Source organism: Hypomesus nipponensis, chromosome 24, assembly GCF_054491055.1.
Source record: "Hypomesus nipponensis isolate SF chromosome 24, ASM5449105v1, whole genome shotgun sequence".
Taxonomy (NCBI): Eukaryota; Metazoa; Chordata; class Actinopteri; order Osmeriformes; family Osmeridae; genus Hypomesus; species Hypomesus nipponensis.
The window spans coordinates 1250001-1255000 of NC_140384.1; the positions used below are offsets into that span (position 1 = coordinate 1250001).

General features: G+C 47.3%; 13 non-coding genes and 4 pseudogenes across 13 annotated transcripts; all 17 read left to right on the top strand.

Moving 5' to 3' along the window:
* The first annotated feature begins 23 nt into the window (after positions 1–23).
* Positions 24–142, top strand: LOC146231264 (5S ribosomal RNA; annotated as a pseudogene).
* A 198-nt stretch (positions 143–340) lies between these two features.
* Positions 341–459, top strand: LOC146231265 (5S ribosomal RNA). The gene has a single exon (XR_014746383.1). It is a non-coding gene; the product is annotated as a 5S ribosomal RNA (ribosomal RNA).
* Positions 460–647: 188 nt separating this feature from the next.
* Positions 648–766, top strand: LOC146231266 (5S ribosomal RNA). Its single transcript, XR_014744023.1, has one exon. It is a non-coding gene; the product is annotated as a 5S ribosomal RNA (ribosomal RNA).
* A 174-nt stretch (positions 767–940) lies between these two features.
* Positions 941–1059, top strand: LOC146231267 (5S ribosomal RNA). The gene has a single exon (XR_014744024.1). It is a non-coding gene; the product is annotated as a 5S ribosomal RNA (ribosomal RNA).
* A 170-nt stretch (positions 1060–1229) lies between these two features.
* On the top strand, positions 1230–1348 carry LOC146231268 (5S ribosomal RNA; annotated as a pseudogene).
* Positions 1349–1520: 172 nt separating this feature from the next.
* On the top strand, positions 1521–1639 carry LOC146231269 (5S ribosomal RNA; annotated as a pseudogene).
* Positions 1640–1807: 168 nt separating this feature from the next.
* On the top strand, positions 1808–1926 carry LOC146231270 (5S ribosomal RNA). Its single transcript, XR_014744025.1, has one exon. It is a non-coding gene; the product is annotated as a 5S ribosomal RNA (ribosomal RNA).
* Positions 1927–2094: 168 nt separating this feature from the next.
* LOC146231271 (5S ribosomal RNA) lies at positions 2095–2213 on the top strand. The gene has a single exon (XR_014744026.1). It is a non-coding gene; the product is annotated as a 5S ribosomal RNA (ribosomal RNA).
* Positions 2214–2391: 178 nt separating this feature from the next.
* On the top strand, positions 2392–2510 carry LOC146231272 (5S ribosomal RNA). Its single transcript, XR_014745049.1, has one exon. It is a non-coding gene; the product is annotated as a 5S ribosomal RNA (ribosomal RNA).
* A 184-nt stretch (positions 2511–2694) lies between these two features.
* LOC146231273 (5S ribosomal RNA) lies at positions 2695–2813 on the top strand (annotated as a pseudogene).
* Positions 2814–3009: 196 nt separating this feature from the next.
* Positions 3010–3128, top strand: LOC146231274 (5S ribosomal RNA). Its single transcript, XR_014746384.1, has one exon. It is a non-coding gene; the product is annotated as a 5S ribosomal RNA (ribosomal RNA).
* A 188-nt stretch (positions 3129–3316) lies between these two features.
* LOC146231275 (5S ribosomal RNA) lies at positions 3317–3435 on the top strand. The gene has a single exon (XR_014744027.1). It is a non-coding gene; the product is annotated as a 5S ribosomal RNA (ribosomal RNA).
* Positions 3436–3609: 174 nt separating this feature from the next.
* On the top strand, positions 3610–3728 carry LOC146231276 (5S ribosomal RNA). Its single transcript, XR_014744028.1, has one exon. It is a non-coding gene; the product is annotated as a 5S ribosomal RNA (ribosomal RNA).
* A 192-nt stretch (positions 3729–3920) lies between these two features.
* Positions 3921–4039, top strand: LOC146231277 (5S ribosomal RNA). The gene has a single exon (XR_014744029.1). It is a non-coding gene; the product is annotated as a 5S ribosomal RNA (ribosomal RNA).
* Positions 4040–4213: 174 nt separating this feature from the next.
* Positions 4214–4332, top strand: LOC146231278 (5S ribosomal RNA). The gene has a single exon (XR_014744030.1). It is a non-coding gene; the product is annotated as a 5S ribosomal RNA (ribosomal RNA).
* A 170-nt stretch (positions 4333–4502) lies between these two features.
* Positions 4503–4621, top strand: LOC146231279 (5S ribosomal RNA). Its single transcript, XR_014744031.1, has one exon. It is a non-coding gene; the product is annotated as a 5S ribosomal RNA (ribosomal RNA).
* A 184-nt stretch (positions 4622–4805) lies between these two features.
* On the top strand, positions 4806–4924 carry LOC146231280 (5S ribosomal RNA). The gene has a single exon (XR_014745050.1). It is a non-coding gene; the product is annotated as a 5S ribosomal RNA (ribosomal RNA).
* Positions 4925–5000: the final 76 nt, after the last annotated feature.

The window sequence follows — 5000 nt, forward strand, 5'->3', positions numbered from 1 at the left end:
TAGCCTATGGTTGTCAACTTATTTCGTACGGCCATACCAGCCTGGCAACGCCCGATCACGTCTGATCTCGTAAGCTAAGCAGGGTCGGGCCTGGTTAGTACTTGGATGGGAGACCGCCTGGGAATACCAGGTGCTGTATGCTCTTTTGCTCATTCACTTAGAAACTGACATCTTGCAATATGCACAAGTAGTCCTTCATGAAAGGGGCTGGAAGCTGTTTTCATTTTGACACGAGAGAGAGAGAGAGAGAGAGAGAGAGAGAGAGAGAGAGAGAGACTACCTTGCATTGTCAATTGCTAAATCTGTATATGGATAAGTAGCCTATGGTTGTCAACTTATTTCGTACGGCCATACCAGCCTGGCAACGCCCGATCTCGTCTGATCTCGGAAGCTGAGCAGGGTCGGGCCTGGTTAGTACTTGGATGGGAGACCGCCTGGGAATACCAGGTGCTGTATGCTCTTTTGCTCATTCACTTAGAAACTGAAATCTTGCAATATGCACAAGTAGTCCTTCATGAAAGGGGCTGGAAGCTGTTTTCATTTTGACACGAGAGAGAGAGAGAGAGAGAGAGAGAGAGAGAGACTACCTTGCATTGTCAATTGCTAAATCTGTATATGGATAAGTAGCCTATGGTTGTCAACTTATTTCGTACGGCCATACCAGCCTGGCAACGCCCGATCTCGTCTGATCTCGGAAGCTAAGCAGGGTCGGGCCTGGTTAGTACTTGGATGGGAGACCGCCTGGGAATACCAGGTGCTGTATGCTCTTTTGCTCATTCACTTAGAAACTGAAATCTTGCAATATGCACAAGTAGTCCTTCATGAAAGGGGCTGGAAGCTGTTTTCATTTTGACACGAGAGAGAGAGAGAGAGAGACCACCTTGCATTGTCAATTGCTAAATCTGTATATGGATAAGTAGCCTATGGTTGTCAACTTATTTCGTACGGCCATACCAGCCTGGCAACGCCCGATCTCGTCTGATCTCGGAAGCTAAGCAGGGTCGGGCCTGGTTAGTACTTGGATGGGAGACCGCCTGGGAATACCAGGTGCTGTATGCTCTTTTGCTCATTCACTTAGAAACTGACATCTTGCAATATGCACAAGTAGTCCTTCATGAAAGGGGCTGGAAGCTGTTTTCATTTTGACACGAGAGAGAGAGAGAGACCACCTTGCATTGTCAATTGCTAAATCTGTATATGGATAAGTAGCCTATGGTTGTCAACTTATTTCGTACGGCCATACCAGCCTGGCAACGCCCGATCATGTCTGATCTCGGAAGCTAAGCAGGGTCGGGCCTGGTTAGTACTTGGATGGGAGACCGCCTGGGAATACCAGGTGCTGTATGCTCTTTTGCTCATTCACTTAGAAACTGACATCTTGCAATATGCACAAGTAGTCCTTCATGAAAGGGGCTGGAAGCTGTTTTCATTTTGACACGAGAGAGAGAGAGAGAGACCACCTTGCATTGTCAATTGCTAAATCTGTATATGGATAAGTAGCCTATGGTTGTCAACTTATTTCGTACGGCCATACCAGCCTGGCAACGCCCAATCTCGTCTGATCTCGGAAGCTAAGCAGGGTCGGGCCTGGTTAGTACTTGGATGGGAGACCGCCTGGGAATACCAGGTGCTGTATGCTCTTTTGCTCATTCACTTAGAAACTGACATCTTGCAATATGCACAAGTAGTCCTTCATGAAAGGGGCTGGAAGCTGTTTTCATTTTGACACGAGAGAGAGAGAGACTACCTTGCATTGTCAATTGCTAAATCTGTATATGGATAAGTAGCCTATGGTTGTCAACTTATTTCGTACGGCCATACCAGCCTGGCAACGCCCGATCTCGTCTGATCTCGGAAGCTAAGCAGGGTCGGGCCTGGTTAGTACTTGGATGGGAGACCGCCTGGGAATACCAGGTGCTGTATGCTCTTTTGCTCATTCACTTAGAAACTGACATCTTGCAATATGCACAAGTAGTCCTTCATGAAAGGGGCTGGAAGCTGTTTTCATTTTGACACGAGAGAGAGAGAGACTACCTTGCATTGTCAATTGCTAAATCTGTATATGGATAAGTAGCCTATGGTTGTCAACTTATTTCGTACGGCCATACCAGCCTGGCAACGCCCGATCTCGTCTGATCTCGGAAGCTAAGCAGGGTCGGGCCTGGTTAGTACTTGGATGGGAGACCGCCTGGGAATACCAGGTGCTGTATGCTCTTTTGCTCATTCACTTAGAAACTGACATCTTGCAATATGCACAAGTAGTCCTTCATGAAAGGGGCTGGAAGCTGTTTTCATTTTGACACGAGAGAGAGAGAGAGAGAGAGAGACCACCTTGCATTGTCAATTGCTAAATCTGTATATGGATAAGTAGCCTATGGTTGTCAACTTATTTCGTACGGCCATACCAGCCTGGCAACGCCCGATCACGTCTGATCTCGGAAGCTAAGCAGGGTCGGGCCTGGTTAGTACTTGGATGGGAGACCGCCTGGGAATACCAGGTGCTGTATGCTCTTTTGCTCATTCACTTAGAAACTGACATCTTGCAATATGCACAAGTAGTCCTTCATGAAAGGGGCTGGAAGCTGTTTTCATTTTGACACGAGAGAGAGAGAGAGAGAGAGAGAGAGAGACCACCTTGCATTGTCAATTGCTAAATCTGTATATGGATAAGTAGCCTATGGTTGTCAACTTATTTCGTACGGCCATACCAGCCTGGCAACGCCCGATCACGTCTGATCTCGTAAGCTAAGCAGGGTCGGGCCTGGTTAGTACTTGGATGGGAGACCGCCTGGGAATACCAGGTGCTGTATGCTCTTTTGCTCATTCACTTAGAAACTGACATCTTGCAATATGCACAAGTAGTCCTTCATGAAAGGGGCTGGAAGCTGTTTTCATTTCGACACGAGAGAGAGAGAGAGAGAGAGAGAGAGAGAGAGAGAGAGAGACTACCTTGCATTGTCAATTGCTAAATCTGTATATGGATAAGTAGCCTATGGTTGTCAACTTATTTCGTACGGCCATACCAGCCTGGCAACGCCCGATCTCGTCTGATCTCGGAAGCTGAGCAGGGTCGGGCCTGGTTAGTACTTGGATGGGAGACCGCCTGGGAATACCAGGTGCTGTATGCTCTTTTGCTCATTCACTTAGAAACTGAAATCTTGCAATATGCACAAGTAGTCCTTCATGAAAGGGGCTGGAAGCTGTTTTCATTTTGACACGAGAGAGAGAGAGAGAGAGAGAGAGAGAGAGAGACTACCTTGCATTGTCAATTGCTAAATCTGTATATGGATAAGTAGCCTATGGTTGTCAACTTATTTCGTACGGCCATACCAGCCTGGCAACGCCCGATCTCGTCTGATCTCGGAAGCTAAGCAGGGTCGGGCCTGGTTAGTACTTGGATGGGAGACCGCCTGGGAATACCAGGTGCTGTATGCTCTTTTGCTCATTCACTTAGAAACTGAAATCTTGCAATATGCACAAGTAGTCCTTCATGAAAGGGGCTGGAAGCTGTTTTCATTTTGACACGAGAGAGAGAGAGAGAGAGACCACCTTGCATTGTCAATTGCTAAATCTGTATATGGATAAGTAGCCTATGGTTGTCAACTTATTTCGTACGGCCATACCAGCCTGGCAACGCCCGATCTCGTCTGATCTCGGAAGCTAAGCAGGGTCGGGCCTGGTTAGTACTTGGATGGGAGACCGCCTGGGAATACCAGGTGCTGTATGCTCTTTTGCTCATTCACTTAGAAACTGAAATCTTGCAATATGCACAAGTAGTCCTTCATGAAAGGGGCTGGAAGCTGTTTTCATTTTGACACGAGAGAGAGAGAGAGAGAGAGAGAGAGAGAGAGAGAGACTACCTTGCATTGTCAATTGCTAAATCTGTATATGGATAAGTAGCCTATGGTTGTCAACTTATTTCGTACGGCCATACCAGCCTGGCAACGCCCGATCTCGTCTGATCTCGGAAGCTAAGCAGGGTCGGGCCTGGTTAGTACTTGGATGGGAGACCGCCTGGGAATACCAGGTGCTGTATGCTCTTTTGCTCATTCACTTAGAAACTGAAATCTTGCAATATGCACAAGTAGTCCTTCATGAAAGGGGCTGGAAGCTGTTTTCATTTTGACACGAGAGAGAGAGAGAGAGAGACCACCTTGCATTGTCAATTGCTAAATCTGTATATGGATAAGTAGCCTATGGTTGTCAACTTATTTCGTACGGCCATACCAGCCTGGCAACGCCCGATCTCGTCTGATCTCGGAAGCTAAGCAGGGTCGGGCCTGGTTAGTACTTGGATGGGAGACCGCCTGGGAATACCAGGTGCTGTATGCTCTTTTGCTCATTCACTTAGAAACTGACATCTTGCAATATGCACAAGTAGTCCTTCATGAAAGGGGCTGGAAGCTGTTTTCATTTTGACACGAGAGAGAGAGAGAGACTACCTTGCATTGTCAATTGCTAAATCTGTATATGGATAAGTAGCCTATGGTTGTCAACTTATTTCGTACGGCCATACCAGCCTGGCAACGCCCGATCTCGTCTGATCTCGGAAGCTAAGCAGGGTCGGGCCTGGTTAGTACTTGGATGGGAGACCGCCTGGGAATACCAGGTGCTGTATGCTCTTTTGCTCATTCACTTAGAAACTGACATCTTGCAATATGCACAAGTAGTCCTTCATGAAAGGGGCTGGAAACTGTTTTCATTTTGACACGAGAGAGAGAGAGAGAGAGAGAGAGAGAGACCACCTTGCATTGTCAAATGCCAAATCTGTATATGGATAAGTAGCCTATGGTTGTCAACTTATTTCGTACGGCCATACCAGCCTGGCAACGCCCGATCACGTCTGATCTCGGAAGCTAAGCAGGGTCGGGCCTGGTTAGTACTTGGATGGGAGACCGCCTGGGAATACCAGGTGCTGTATGCTCTTTTGCTCATTCACTTAGAAACTGACATCTTGCAATATGCACAAGTAGTCCTTCATGAAAGGGGCTGGAAGCTGT